A 15,541-nucleotide genomic window follows, 5' to 3' on the forward strand; every position below is an offset into this window, starting at 1 on the left:
CCCACCCCCCAAGCCCACGCAGAGGACACGGAGGCAACAATCTCCCCTCCTTGCTCACCTCCAGCAGCCGGCTTCCAGAGGGAGAGCGCCTCCACACATGGAAGTTCCGTTTACCTCGCAACCCTTGTTGGAGCTCGATAGCCAAAGCCCTTCTGGGTCAGGCCAAGACCTCCTGTCTAGTCCAGCCTCTGGCAAGTCCCCATGCAAGCGATGAAGGCATGCCTCCTCTCCTGTTGTTGCTGCCCTGCAGGGGCGTAGCTAGGGAAGAGGGGGCTGTGTTCATCCCTCTCTCTGGCGGCCCCTCAGATTGAGGGAGACAATGGAGAAAACAGGGAGGGAGGGATCTGGAGGGCCCTCAGGAGCTGGGGGCCCATGTTCTTTGAACCCTTTCGCTCAATTATAGCTACGTCCCTGCTGCCCTGCATCTGGGATTCAGAGGCGTCCTGGAGAAAGCCTCTAGCCGTCAGGGTGCTTTCCAGATTAGACCCTACAACGGGGTCACAGCGTCTCTGCTAAGTGGGCTTCTGTTCTTCCCGTGTTGTGACAGCACAGTCCCTGCGCTGTCAGCAGGGTGTCATTCACATTTCAGATGCCTTGTTTTGGATTTAATCACTGCGATTTAGTGCTATAACGTTGTATGTCCGTTGCAAAAAGTTGCTGTATTTTCCCATTGTAAGATTTTTTTGATTCTGCGGATTGTTGTGAATACGATCCTGCCAAGTGGAAGCATTTTACCACAGTTGTTGCGGGTAGTCTGGAAAGCGCCCAGGACGAGGAACCAACGATAGATTGGTCTCCTATGAATTTGTCTGAAGCCCTTTTTAAAGCCATTCAGTGTGGCTGGCCATCACATTGCGTGGTGATGAATTCCATACATACCACTGTGTGAAGAGGTGCCCTTTACCTGATTTTATTTTATGCAGCTATTACAGCTTAAAATTAATTCTTAATCTTGGGAATAAGTCCCTTCACTGCACCCAAGGGTGTTGCCGCCATTGTTCTTGTGATTAATTTGGCCTTGATTTCACTGATAAGGAGTGGAAGCTGGTTAAGCTGCACCTGAGACGATGAATGAATTTGCTGGGTGGCTTGGGGCTGGCTGCTCCTTGGAGCCTCAGTCTTCCCCACCTGCGCTGTGGGGATGGTGAGCAGACTCCTTGACCTTGCAGGGCGATTGCAAGCCTGACAGCCTTTGATCCCTCAGAAGCGCCAAATGACGAGATTGCATCATTGACACAGAAGGGAGTCGGAGGTGATTCATTCTGAAGTTAGCGGGTACCGGATCGCAGCCTCCCACCCACCACGGCAGTGTTCTGCTCTCCTCCCCCAGCGTGCTGGCAAGGGGCACCTGCCTCCTCACCTCTCCAAGCCCGTCCCCTCCACCACCAGCAGATGTACCAGTCAGATGCCACTGGCAGCGGCTGTCCGAGTGGGGGGCGTCAGACTCCCACTGGGCTTCGGCACAGCAGATGGGTGAGACCTGCCTGGTCCTCAAGGAAGGGGAGGTTGTGGTGGCAACAGGCCTGGAGCCAGAGGAGGGCTCTGGAGTGGAGCAGGATGCGTGCTTACAGTTTCTGCCGAGGGTGTCACTCGTGGGCCTAAATGTGTGCCCTTGGTGAGAAAATATGGGGAGTGGGAGGCTTGCATGTCTTAACAGGCCCTGTTTGATCCAGGGACAAAGTGGAGTCCGTCCAGAACCACCACCTCCTCCTCCTCCCTCTGTTGTGCTCCTCTCCCTGAAAGGCTAACCGTCCACAGGCAAGGGCTGCTAGCTTTCCACTGGCAGTCAGCTCGACCCTTTGCCTTTAAAACTGCTCCCCCCTGTCACTATGTCAAGACGCCCACCCTGTTTGCATTTAGCGCAAACCATTTTTATTCTCTCCAGCTTCAATGGTGTCGGGATTTAAAGCTGTTTGCTGACTGAGTTTATTTATTATTGCTGAGAAGATATCTGTTAATTTGTTTGTATAGGATTTTAAACATGTTATTTAAAAATGGTTAGACTCTTCAGGAGTGGGGTTGACTGAGGAGCAGGATAGGAAACTTTTTATAATAAATCAGTAGAGAGGTTGACGAATCAGACAGATAAATAGATAAATTGGTCACGTTTGTGGGCCCTTCCTTCACTTCATCAGTGTGAAAATGAAGAGGAAGGTGTCTTTTCTTAAAGCCCCAATTTTTAAACGCCCAAATTAAATCAATCATTTCCCAGCTCAATTGCAGGAAATGTTGGGAGTGTCTGACTCCAGCCCCTGCATGCTGAGGTGGCGGGACCCCTTTATTTTTAAACATTGTAATTGGCCCTGTGCTTCAGCTCTTGCCCTGAATTTTCAGCTTTAAGTACAGGAGCAAGTTTTTAGCCTTCTGGAGAGATAAGAAGAAGCATGCAGGCAGAATTCTACCCAGTTGTTCACTGAGTACTTAACCAATGAATACTTTGCAACAAAAATTAATGTTGTGTTTTATCACATAAATACTGTCTTAAACTTACTACAATACTTTCTGCTTAGTGCCTGAAGTTTGCTCTTACTTGTGATGGCCTCCTAGGGTGCCCGTGGTCTCTTGCCCCCACAAATTTCTTGCTGTGGGTCTCTCCAGCACCAACAGGGCTCACAGCATGCAGTTGGTTGGATCTGTGGGGTTGTCCTAGAAGGCACCAGACAAAGGGTGTGGGAGAAACCAGGCTGGGTGGGTGGCACCTACAGCCCCTGGCAGTCTTAAAGGAGCTAGTTATTTTAATTCCTTGGCAACAGGGGAGAGTATTAAAACAATTTTTTTTAATTAAAACATGCTTGCCTGGTGCACCAAAGTGCCTTAAGTGAGATGAATAATATGTCAGAAGATGCAGCTTTGGCCCTGTGGGGGAAAGTGCTGTGCTGGGACTCTGGAACAGTGACTTCTGTTCCTGACTCTGCCATGCACTCCCCTTGCGGCCATGGGCCAGTCCCTCGATCCCCAGATTGGGCTCCTCTGATGACTCCTTGGAAGATATGACTTGGGCTCTCACGCTGCCGCTGCCTGTCCTGACAGGCCCCTCCCTGACTTCACCAACATGAACATTAAAAAGGTCCCCCCACTTGCCTGTAAAGCTTCTGTTTTAAAGCCCAAACAATGGGGCCCTAGCCCATTATTCATAGTCAAAAATGTGTGAGCTGCCGTTGGAATTGCTGTACATACCACCATTTCCGGCTCAGTGCCTGGAAAAGTTGGGAAATACAACTTCATTGTCCTTAGGGCTACAAAGGCAGTCTGATCTTGACACATTCTCTGGGAAGTCAGTCCCCCCACTGTGTTTAATGGGCTCTGCTTTCAGGCAAGTGTGCACAGGATGACAAGCCCTAAGGGATGTTTCAGGCTCCTCCCCTGAATGCTCCCAGCCTCCATTAAACCCAACCAAACAACACCAGAAGTACATTTTTTTCTGGCCTTTTTACTTGGGGGCGGGGGGCAGAAGGAAAACATGGAGGAAGAAGGATTCTAGCCAGGTGCTGCCGTTTTTTTTTAGGTTGCACCCTTTCCTGGGAGTAAGCCAGAAGTCTGCCAGATTGCACACTGGCCCAGAGTTATCCAGAGGCCCACTTCTGATCTCTGAAGCCCATCTAGAGGGTGCTGGAAGAAGGCAGTGGCAGCAGCAGGAGGACATGGGTCTCTTGGCTGATGCCTTCTCCCCTTCCCCATCAGCCAGTGGGCTTCCTCCCTGGGGCCCTTGCAATGGTGCACAGCTCTCTGAGGTAGCCCAGTAAGAAATAGGGAGTGGGGAAGAAGGAGCAGCTGCCACCACCAGAAGACCTCCAAGCGCCCTTCCAACTTTGAAAGTCTAGGACTTAAATGTCCCTGCTTAACCAGGCAGCAGTTTTTTGTTGTTTTGTTTTAAATAGCAATTGGAGCTGTCACCCAGTTAAAGAAATATTGGTTGATTAATTGCGTGAACTTTAGTCTATTAATCTATTAATAAATTGATTAAATTTGCAAGAGTAAAATGACAGATCTAAAGCAAAGCCCACCACGCTTCTTTTTTAAAAAATCATTTAAAAAAAACAACTCAATCCAAGATTACAGACCTATACAAGTTCTTAGGAAAGCCATGGCTGGCAAGTATCATCTTAGAGGCACCCCCCTGTCTTTCTTTCGCACCGATGGGAATGCCTCTTCAAAGATGGCTCCTGCTGCAATGCATTTGGAGTCTAAAAACAGAGATCTTTTCGTTCCTCCTGCCTGTTTTAGTCAAAAGCAGATTTAATTGGCCCAAATGCATGTTGTTGATAGACAAAGATTTCTTCAACTGAGTGACTGCCCTAAACGCAATAATTCTGAATCTCAATGCAGCAGTGCATATTTATTCAGAAGTAAACCCAAAGGTGTTCAATGAGCCTTTCTTCCAGAATGTCCCCTGCCAACTGCTAACTGAGCAAAGAGGCACCTTTTCAAAGTGGTGATTCTCTTTATTTAGCTGGAGGAGAGCAACTGGCCTTATCCAGCGGTTGCTGGTGCCCGTCATGTTTCTTTTTAGGTTGAGAGCCCTCTGGGACAGGGAGCCATCTAATTAATTAACTAAATACATTAAGTCAGTGGTTATTTCTCTGTGTATACTTCTTTGGGAACTTTTGTTGAAAAGTGGCATCTAAATATCCATAGGAGTAGTAGAATAGTGTGTATGGGTTTGCAGCCTTATAACGTATGCAGGTGTGTGTGTTTGAAAGTGCTCCCCACCCAGTAATAAACACAGCCACCTTGTAAGGTGGGTTTAGTATTATTATCCCCCCAAAGATGGGAGCGGGGGCGTGTCTCTGAGGCTGCGAGACAATGGATGGCCAAAAGCTACCTGCTAGGCTACATGGCCAAGGTGAAATTTTATTGTGGGGCACCCTGTACTGAGCGTCAAGATTTGGGCAGCTCCTTGTGGTTTCTGGTCAACCACCTTCAAACTGAACTAGCTAGGACTGCTGATAATAAAGAAAGTGGGTACCTTTATGTAGGCGGTGTGGGAGCCAGGACTCCTGGGGTCTCTCTTCTGCTCTAGGAGGAGATGCTGAAGGTGGGGGAAATCCCCCCCCACACACACACACTGGGCCTGTAGCTTGCCTCTTGTGCTGAGATTTTGCTATGGATGTTCTTGCCTCCCTTTCGGAGCCCGTCTTCCTTTCCCTGTGACTCTCTCTCTTTTTCCACAATTCTAAAGTTAGGTATGAAGGATAATTCTCCCCCTGGCAGAGGTGCCAAGCTTCCATTAAGTTAATATCTGTGGAGCCTTTTGAAGTAAATAACAACATTTTTTTTTGACTGTGCCCTTTTAATCTCTTGAGAGCGGGCCGGATGGCAGACCATAATTACCCTGGCTGCGGCTTGCTTGGGGCTTTTGTACTGTAGCTGTTATTAAAAGAGCCACTGCTCTGAGGAGCAGAGGAGGCTTGCGCTGAGGCTTTCTTTAATCCAGAAATGCAGGTGCCCCTTGATCTCCCTCTGGGGTTACTGCACTCAGTAGTTGAGATGACAGCTGGGGGAGACCCCTCCGGTTGATGAGCTGACATTGGCATACAGCAGTTTCTGCCCTCTGGGCATTTGGAAAATAGCCTCCCTGAACATTTTCCCTTCAGCTTTGTCCTTGTCATTCTTCCTTTTTTTAAAAGCAAGTTTCTAGACCTCATGGGTCCATCACTCAAAATGTGCAAAGATATATACATGTATATTTAAGTAGGGGCCCACATATTTAGGATTAACTCACTAGCCTGCCATTATTTGTGCATGCCACCACCCCCTCTCCTTCCCCGAGTCCTTTCTGGCACACAGGCAGGGAATTTAAGACAGAAGTGGATCTTTTCTCATTTGCACCGGGGTATGGAGATAGTAAGAAACTACAGGAGCCCTCTCCTGCTGCTCAAAAGGAATTCCTGCTCTTTCTTCCCTTCTCAAAAATGGCATTGGAAATGAAGTCCCTGGGGAGAAGATCTGTGCGGCGCTGGGCATCCTGCTCGCCAGAGGGCTGGAGGTGCTGGCCCCAGCGAGCTGGCAAGTGGATTTATGGATGCCCATATTCAAGAATGGTAAGGAAATATATTTCACGAAACCAGCAGAATGCCCTGCCTCGCACAGTGGTAGGCTCTCCTTTCCTGGAGGTTTTCAGACAGAGTCCGGGTGGCCCTCTCCCAGGGGTGCTGTAGCTGATTTCTGCACTGAGCAGGAATCTCAGGACCTCCAGGGTCCCTTCCAGCTCTTCAACCCTCTGATTCTATGAGTGGAATCCTTTCAGCGCCAGCCGAGAGAGGGTCTCAAGGAGCAGAGTTATCTCATCACCTAGCTGTGTAGGACCAATCAGCTTGTGAAGTCATGCAGTTTTTCACACGTCTGTTTTATGGGGAGTCAACATGGCTAAAAAGACATTAAAAAACCAGGCTGTTGGAAGGTGGAGTTTAGCCCTTAAAGGAGGAGGCATCTTTGGGAATGACACATTTAACTTTTCTTTCGTCAGCAGTAGCCTGGGGGAGTCTGGGACCTATTGAGAGTGTTACCTGGCAGAGGAAAAGCCCCCATCCTTTTTACTGAGGTCCTGATTTAATCAAAGGAAAATGAAGCCTGACGTCCAATATAACATTTAGTTTGGCCGTAGGGCTTCATTCCTGTGCTCTGTTACCTGAGAGTAAGTCATATTGATTGCAGCGGGACTTGCTGGTGCTTGAAAAGGAGTCTTGACGCAGATCCATCTTTGCTCCAAAAGTCAATTCGACCCCTTGATACTCATTTAAACGGAACAACGAGAGAGCGACATAACAGATCTTATGAAGTGGCCTCTCAGAAGGGCTCTGGCGCTTCTAGCTGATGCCCACAGAAGGCCTAAGAGTGGCATCGCATCGAGGACTGAAAATTCTCTGCCGAGAACTTAACAGATAGATTTGTGGGGGGAGTAATGAGTGAGATGCTGCCGTGGGACACAGCATTGTTCCAGGGCATGGTGGAGGTGGGGAACAGGAAGATGGGCTGCCAGCCAAAAAGGGCCAGGAGGATGCTGGTGATCTGGGCCTTCCCTACAGTTTGCCAGTTCCAACAAAAGCTTTTTCTGGAGCTTTACCCCCAAATCAAGCCACGGACATCTCCAGGATTGCTATCAATGCTCACCTGGAGACTCCAGGCCAGAGCTGGAGGGTTGGCAACCCTACCTACCTCACAGGGTTGTTATGGGGGTAAAATAAAGGGGAGAACCCTGTATGCTCCCCTGAGCTCATTGGAGGAGCAGAGGTAGGTTTTGCTGACTCTGACTAAAGCTATTCCTGGGGTGCCCCCCCCCGCGCAATATTTTTCATTGTATCAAGACATTCAGATCTCCTGTGCTTGCTTTCAAGAGTCGCTTGGAGATGGATGCTGGGTCCCGGAGATCCCAGGCCAGTCCTAGAGGAGCTGCATAAATCCCAGACCAGTCCTAGTGACATTCGATTTAAGAATGTGGAGATGATTCTGTGGATTTTCTCCATGATGCGTTGAGTTCTGTTTACAAGGAAATGTGACAGAGCTATCTAGAACAGCTTCTTGCCAGCACGGTTGTTTCCCCTCAGATTAACAACAAGTTGGATTCCTGTTCACCAGCAGTAACAGATTTATAGCTGAAGAGGTGGCTTCATTTTGTGCCCTCGCAAGCAGAGTGTGTGGGTGCCAAAGTTCTTTACTTTCTTCCCTGCATACGTGATAGATCGTTTCAGTGATTAACTGTGCATTTTTCATAGTCTGATAACTTGGATTCTGCTTACCTATTAACGGTTCTTGCCATGGCCTGTGGTTCTGCACTGTTCTTGGATTTTTGTTTTGGTATTTTAGACTTGTTCTGGTAAAGCACATTAAGCTTCCTTCCTTCCTTCCAACCATGGCATATCTCTGTCATAGGAACATAGGAAGCTGCTGCCATATACTGAGTCAGACCTTTGATTCATCCTGCTCAGTACTATCTACCCAGACTGGCAGCAGCTTCTCCAAGGCTGCAGGCAGGAGTACCTCTCAGGCCTATCTTGGATACGCTGCCAGGGAGGGAACTGGGAACCTTCTTCTTCTCTTCTCAGAGCAGCTCCATCCACTAAAGGGAAGACATCAGGGCTCACACATCAGGTCTCCCATTCGTATGCAACCAGGGCAGACCCTGCTTAGCTAAGGGGACCAGTCATGCTTGCTACCACAAGGCCAGCTCTCCTCTCAGAGTCCTGACAGTTTCTCTCCAGATGGCTGGACCACAGTTATCTATGCTGCTCTAGTAATCTCTGGGTTAGAGACTACCGCAATGCATAGAGCTGTCTTTTGAAGACTATTCAGAAAATACTGTTAGTGCAAAAAACACAATTAAGAATTGGGCAGTGGGATCTCAACAGTAGTTAAAAGGGGCTAACCTGGCACCCATGCAGATATATTTTCAGCACCAACCAAAGTCGGTTTTTGACATTATTTTTTCATACTTTTAATGTGCAACAGTTTATTAGACATTTTTAATTCTTGTTTTTATTTACTATTTTAAAATGTGTCTTTCTTGTTGTCGTTCCCTCCCTCCCACATTTGATTATTTTAATTGTTGTAATGGTTGTTGGAAATTGTTGCATTGTTGAAAATGTTGGTTTTCTAAACAGATATTTAATTGTGTTAATTGCTGTAAACTGCCCTGGTAATCTCGGTTGAAGGGTGATACGTATCTTAATTAAACAAATACTTAGGGTTGAAGTCCTATCTGTGCTTAAAGCTCTCATTGAGTACCATATGTGGAGGATCAGGCTGGACATCACAGGACATCTTTAGCAGGGGAGGGTGATCGCTTTTTGCTGTGTGATAAGTGCATGATTAAAACAACCCAGACTTGGAATAGGGATCACAAGCTAGCTTCACAAAATGGCCCTTTTTCGTTTGATGGATGGTCTGTAGAAAGGTAACCCATTTAGTGCTCTGTGCTCCTCAAGTCAGGAATACGTAGAATTTGATGTTTTGGCCAGGGCCAAGAGTTGAGGGGAAGCACAGCATGGAAAGGAGGCCCAGCTCCCTTTTCTGTTAACTCAGGACATCTACAAACAGCTATTTTTAAAACCTGCTTTAATTTTGAAGCTGTATATATAAAGTGAGCACAAACAAAAAACAGGAACACTATGAGTCCATGGCCTAACTGGTGTGAAATTCCTTATCCCAATATACAAATAGGGACATTTGGAGGGGGGTGGAGTGTGTGTGTGTATGTGTGTGTGTGTGTGTGTGTGTGTGTGTGTGTGTGTGTGTGAATGAACAGACCTGACTCATCTTTCACACAGTCTAGGCATTTTGCCATCCATGTTACCTCCCGGCCATGATCAACAACTGTTCTTGATCAATTTTACTAGTAATCCTGGGAGACTGGTGGTGATTTCCCAAAGAGTTTCCTGCTTTAAGTCCTCCAGTGTTGGGTCTAGATTCTGAGCCTTCAATAGACTACATGTCCTCTTCCTCTTCTTTGAGACCATAAGGACTAGTAACTTGCATTCCAAAAGGGATGCCAAGTCTTGGGGCTGATAATGAGATTCTACAGAGCCTGCAGGTGTGGGAACGACACATGACCCATAGAACCGTGCTTTCGAAGACCAGATCCTACTACTGCTAACATTCATAGATATAACTCCCCCACCCCAACCGTTCTGGTAACAAAAGTTGAGAAAATTCCAGTTATCAAGAGAAACGAAATGATATATACATGAATCCCTACCATAATCCCCAATCTCATCGCAGTGGTTCCCAACACAGAAAGCAAAAAAGGTCTATCTTCTAATGAAGGCAAGCTCAAAATTGTAGGCTTCGATTTCTTTATTTCCCCAACCTCCTCTTCCCAGCAAAAATATTTTCATATCAGATGTTGCTATCAATATAATTAACCTCCCAAGACACAAGTTTTAAAATCCTCTCTTGCTATCTACCTATAAAGCGTGGAGTTTTCTATTAACTTCACTATTTGTTCAACACGGGGCTGGCGGGGGGAGCGGAAGCACCCCAAAGTTCTTTTTTAAAAGCATTATATATATAATTTTTAAAAAATCATTTACATACCTGCCTGCAATTACAGCAGAGATAAGGCGAGATGCATAATGCATGCAGCATGAAATTGGTAAAATAATTAACTTTTGGCTCCTTTTACTTGGGGGTGGGGGAGAAGGGAGAGGGAATCGCAACGGCTGCCATTTCTATAAAAAGACACCTCCAGATAAATATCAGACAGACGCTTGGTTGGTGTTCATTCTCTCTGCCCTGAGGCTCCTGTCACGATAACATCTTCCCCCTGCGGTTCTTGCTAGCTAAGCAAGTAGGACCACTGTCTCGACCCTTTAAGGAGCACTTTGGTCCCTGCGAATCTGTATCAAGATGGACAGCTGCTCTTTTTTTTTTTTAAACTCACTTCTAAGGCAACTTCCTATACTCCTGTGAATATGGGTTATCTCATTTTATCCTCAGAACAACCCTGCGAGGTAGGCTAGGTTGGCAGATACCCTCCAGATTTGGACAGATGGCTGCATTATTCCATGGATTGTGGCCTCGCCTCTCTCTCCCTGCTGTTTATACATTACTCTGCCTTCTGTATGCTGCATTATGAATTCAGCCTCTCCTCCATTGATTTAAAGGCCAAGTTCTTTGGCTCAGAGATATACCCAGGAAAATCTAATAGATTTCAACAAAGTATACACCTTGGGAACTGCCGTGTGCAAAGTGTGAGGCTGCCCAGTGCCTTTAATGTTCGTGTGTGCACATTTACCTACATGTCCTACCTCTACACACCACCTGCTCCAGAGACTTAATTTCAGAAGACCTTGGCGGGGAGGATGGGCGGCCACACTAGCCACGTGCCTCACAACCATTTTTGCAAGGCCTCATCCCCAAAGTGAGAAGGAACAGGGAGCTACCAGAGAGACGGGGGTTGCAGGGCCTAAGAGAAGGAGAGGGGTTGGCCCCAAGGCCAGCCAGTGTGCACCGCTCTGTGTAGTATGCAGCGTTTGGGAGTGTCCCACTTGGTTCATGTCAATGCAGTGACCTGGAACAGAACCTGAATTTAAGATCTCTGGCTGCCTGGAACTAGAACCAGGACTGAACCTCTTCTAAACACCCCAACAAGTGGTGCACGCTCATCAGGCACTCAGTTGCAACTGCATGACGGAGGTTTTGTTTTCCTGTTTTGTTTTGATCCTGTAGTAGTATACAGGATAAAAGCAAAACTTTTGTGGAAAACAAAACAACCTTTTGTTGTAGAAACCCTTGACAGGAAAAATATACATTTTTCCTCAAGGTAAACACTTAACCACTGCTATCTGGGCATAGAGTCACCTTGACAAGTGGGGGCTTCCTTTGATTTAGCACGGGGAGAGCTATTGCAGTTCTTTTGTCCAGCACCATCTCCCTCCCATGGCTGTGGCTGGGGTCTCCCTGATGTTTATTTTCCCGCCATGAGTCCCGTTGGGGCTGGGAACCATCTCCAGGCCTTCTTAATTGTCCCTGCTCAGCTGCCCCATGAGGCACCTTTGAAACTGGTGCTCTCATCATATTCAGCAGGGGGAGTTAAGCAAGGGTCCCTCTTCAGCCCAGCATAGTAGCTGCTGCTAGGGCCTCTCTTTGGATGGGGACCCTCTTGGGGGTCGGAATAATCTTCTTATGCAATGCCAGCTAGAACAGAGGAAGCTGCCTTATACCGAGTCAGACCCTTGGTCCATCCAGCTCAGGACTGACTACATAAACCGGCAGCGGTTGCAGGCAAGAGCCTCTCCTGGCAGCACTATCTCGGAGATGCTGCCAGGGAGGAAGAGTTCATGCAGGTGCTCTTCCCAGAGCGGCCCCATTATCCCCCCCCCGAGGGGAATCTCTTCCAGTGCTCACACGTGTAGTCTCCCATTCAAATGCAAACCAGGGCAGACCCTGCTTAGTAAAGGGGACCAGTCATGCTTGCTACCACACTGCTTTGAGAACTTTTGTTGGGAAAGCGTAATATAATAATATAGTCATAAATAGTGACCACTGAGTTACACTGCTAGAAAAGAATCTTTATCTAAACCAGCTAGAAAAGAATCTGAACTGGTTACCGTTACCAAACGACTTCTCAGTTCAGAACCCCAAAAAAGCTGATGAACTCAAACTTAACCCAGTATTTTAATGGGTGGACTCCCTCCACAAATGGTCTTGGTAGTGCTTACAACAGTCCTGTGAGGTAGGCTAGCACTGTTCTCCCCACGTTGCATATTGATGGGAGGGGAGATGAAGCTGGGAGAATGCAGCTTGCCTAAGAGCTCCCTGGTGAGCCAAGATCTGAAGCGGGGCCTTTGTAGCTCATTGTCCTCGCGCCTGCCAGCTCTCTTGGAGATCCCAATGGTAGCGGGTGTGTGTGCTTCTCTGCATGTCCATGTATATAAAGGGAAGTTGGTTAATAAACTGGTAATCAATGGTGGGAGGGGACTGGGGGTGGAGCAGACCTGTAGCAGCCGATTCATTACAACGCCCGAAAATGAGACCTTGAGATTAATAAGCCTTTGATTTATTGGCGCCCCAGCCCCCGAGCATTACTCATGGGGAGGCATTGACAGGGCCTGTGTTCCCAGCGCTGCCTCTGAGAGCAGCAGGGGCCGGGTGGGGGGGGTGGTAGGTGCCAGGACCCATCCGGATGGAGCCCTAACTGCCTGGCTTGTTGCGGCATTAATGGCTTTGTTGCCAGCCCCTCAGCCTGCACGGTTCCCTCTGGATGGGGTAATTGTTATTGATTATGAAAGCAGATAAATCCAGCAGGAGGCAGAGCCGCAGGCTGGTGAAAATCCGCTGCTGGGGTTGCAGAGAGCGGCCTTCACCGGTCCGTGGTTGATTAATGCCAAAAGGGCTCTGCAGGCACTGGCATCTCCTCCCCACTCCTGTGAGGGCCCCTCTGTGTCGAGGGCGGGGGGGAGAAGTCACCAAAGAAGCTGTCCCAGGGAGCTGATCTCCACCCATCTCCCTACAGACCTTGACAAGTACTGGGCCCCTCAGGGGAGCTTTCTTCTCAGGGCACACAGCCAGGGGCGTAGCTAGGGGAGAGGAAGCCTGTGTTCACCCCTCTCCCCCGCAGCCCCTTGGGAGAGAGGGGATAATGAAGAAAACGGAGGGGTGGAGCTGGGGGGCCCTCAGGAGCTGGGGGCCCCGGGTTCTTTGAACCCATCTGCTCAATGATAGCTACACCCCTGCACACAGCACACACAGTGTGTGTGTGTGATTCAAATCAGGACTGCAGTGGGGGAGAGCGTCAAAGCCCACCCACTGACCATGGTGCTGATCCTGATACCACCCACCCTCGGGTGCCTGCTATTTACGGGGTGGGGTGGGGGAAGAAAGTACACCAGGACGAATGACGTTATTAAAAGCACATCATATTTGGACACCCCCCCCCCCGCTGCTTAGAAATGTGACACCTAAGCCCTGGAGGCAGATTTCCAGATGTGTACCTGGACCTGCCCCTGCAGAAACTTCATCCATTATTCCTGCCACCACTGACTCTCCAGCTCTTTCTCTCTGTCCCTCTCTAGGCCTGTGGCCGTACTCTTAGCACAGTTCACATTAATTTCAGTGGGCTCTGTGCAGGAGAACTTCCCACTGGATTGTGTCCCTGGATTGGGGGTGTTGGGAAAGGGAGACAAGCAAATGCTGGGGAACAGCTGTGGGAGAGGACTGTTGCCTCCTAGCTCCTGGGGAGGCATCTAGTGGCTCCTGGGGAAACAGAATGCTGGCCCAGATGACCTTTGGCCTTATCTAGCGGCTCTTTTGTACTTCTCGCTGCTATGAGATCAGTGCTGCAGTGAGCAATCTTACCTTTCCGCTGGATTCAGAGAAGTGGCCGGTTGGATTTCCCTTGGATCTGGGTTGGCTTTTTTTAGCGTGTTTCTTTGCCGCCTCCCCTTCCCATGAGTCTCCCCGAAGGCCTCAACACCACTTGCAAGTCCAAAGGAGTCGTTTCACACAATGGGAGGTTGCCTGCCAGCCTCCTCCCTGCCACTCCTTTCTGTACGCAAATAAATTCCAAGGTTGCCTTCTGGGCCACCATAGGCCACGCCAAGATGGCAGAAGAAGATGCTTCTCTCCAGGAAAGGGCCACGTTCCTTCCAAAGGCGTCTTTCCCTGTCTTCTTTGGCTTATGTTGCTTTCAGAGCCAGTGATCTGAGTGGACTCTGCTTTGCAATTCCATCCTAATGGAGAACCGGTGTCTTTCTTTGAATTTTATCATCTGGGATGGTGTGGTTCAGAAGTCTCCAGAGACCCGCTTTTTAAATGTTTCTCGCTCTCTTGGTCTCTCCAAAGTGCCAGCAACATCCAGAACTTAAAAGTCTTGGAAGCACAGCAGAGCCACAAGTCTCCGAGCAGCCCACACCAGCAGATCACAGAGGGCTCTTTCTTCCCACGAGCCCCAGGGAGGTCCCTTCCGGGTTTGGCCAGCAGGCCGGAGTGGCGGCGGTCTCCAGGTTGCCTGACCCACAGAGCTGGCTTCCCGAGGATGTATGGGCCCCTTGTTCAATGCTACGAGGAGAATGTCCCCTTGTTTTCCTTTTCAAAACACCTCGCACAAATCCAAACCCAACCCGATCCAAGGATTCCCTCCAGACGCTGGTAGCAAGGTCACTCCTCCCAGGCCGACAGAAGCAGGGCACGGCAGGGGCAAGAGCGGCAGCTCCCGAGACCTGCAAAAGTCATGGCACAAGAGGCTGTTAGAGTCAAAGGCAGGTGGCCAAGGTGGGGGAGCTCACTCCCTGCCACCCACCCGCACCACCCACGCTGCTGGCTTGTGTTCTGCAGCCCTCCTGAGCCCGGCAGATCAAAGGCAGCAGCTGACTGACAAGCGCTCAGATTGCTGAGCTGCAAAGGATGTGCCGCTGCCTCTCCCCACAGCCCCATGTCACACCCCAAGGGGCTGCCTTGACACAAACATGCACAGGCGGGGAGTGGGGGGAGGCTCCTAGATGGAAGGCCCTTGGTGCTGACCAGCTGTTGCTTTCCACGCCAAGCTCCTTGCAGGACAACAGCGGCAGCACCTACACTTCTTTCCCCTCCCTGCACATCCCGCCCCTTGTGCGGTCGGCGGGGGCGGGGGGGACATACCTGGGCTTCCAGCATTCAGGTAAGCTGCCTGCTTGCCCCCTCCCTCTCCCTCTTCCCCAGCAGTGCCAATCCTGTGCACGTGCCAACCTGGGAGTTACACCTGTCTGGAGGGGTTTCCCTCTCTCTTTAACAACTCTCATTCCTGTGCAGAAAGGTCTCCCTTCCTCTTGTTTGGGGGAGGTTCAGAGGCGTGCTCATTTGGCCCAGCAATGGGGACTCTCAGGCTTGTCTGCTGCTTTGGGTGCTTTTTGGTAGGACAGCACTTCTCAAACACGCTTCTGTCTTTAGGGGTTGCTTTTCAGCTCAGCTTTGGTCTGCTTTGCAGATGCAGCAGAAGGCCGAGAGACAGGAACGTGCCCGAGGGGCTGGAACGAAGGGAACCGCTCCAGATTGCAGATGGGGCTTGTCTCTTTGGAATGCCCACCTTGCAGGTTTACATCTCTCTGCCTGCAGAGAGCCAGCCCAGCAG

At 49.3% G+C, this 15,541-nt stretch overlaps 2 protein-coding genes across 10 annotated transcripts in view; one reads left to right on the top strand and one right to left on the bottom strand.

Annotated features, from left to right (window-relative positions):
• MACROD1 (mono-ADP ribosylhydrolase 1) overlaps positions 1 to 15,541 on the top strand; it is a 197,112-nt gene that overhangs the window by 48,222 nt on the left and 133,349 nt on the right. The window lies entirely within an intron of this gene.
• The window catches only part of FLRT1 (fibronectin leucine rich transmembrane protein 1), a 111,688-nt gene that overhangs the window by 26,033 nt on the left and 70,114 nt on the right, over positions 1 to 15,541 (bottom strand). For all 3 annotated transcript variants that reach the window (XM_053277718.1, XM_053277716.1, XM_053277714.1), the window contains exon 2: positions 13,792 to 14,654. The gene's annotated coding sequence lies outside the window, so the exon portion shown is untranslated. The remainder of the gene's footprint in view (positions 1 to 13,791; positions 14,655 to 15,541) is intronic.

The sequence above is a fragment of the Hemicordylus capensis genome, chromosome 14 (genome assembly GCF_027244095.1).
Source record: "Hemicordylus capensis ecotype Gifberg chromosome 14, rHemCap1.1.pri, whole genome shotgun sequence".
In the NCBI taxonomy this organism is placed as follows: Eukaryota; Metazoa; Chordata; class Lepidosauria; order Squamata; family Cordylidae; genus Hemicordylus; species Hemicordylus capensis.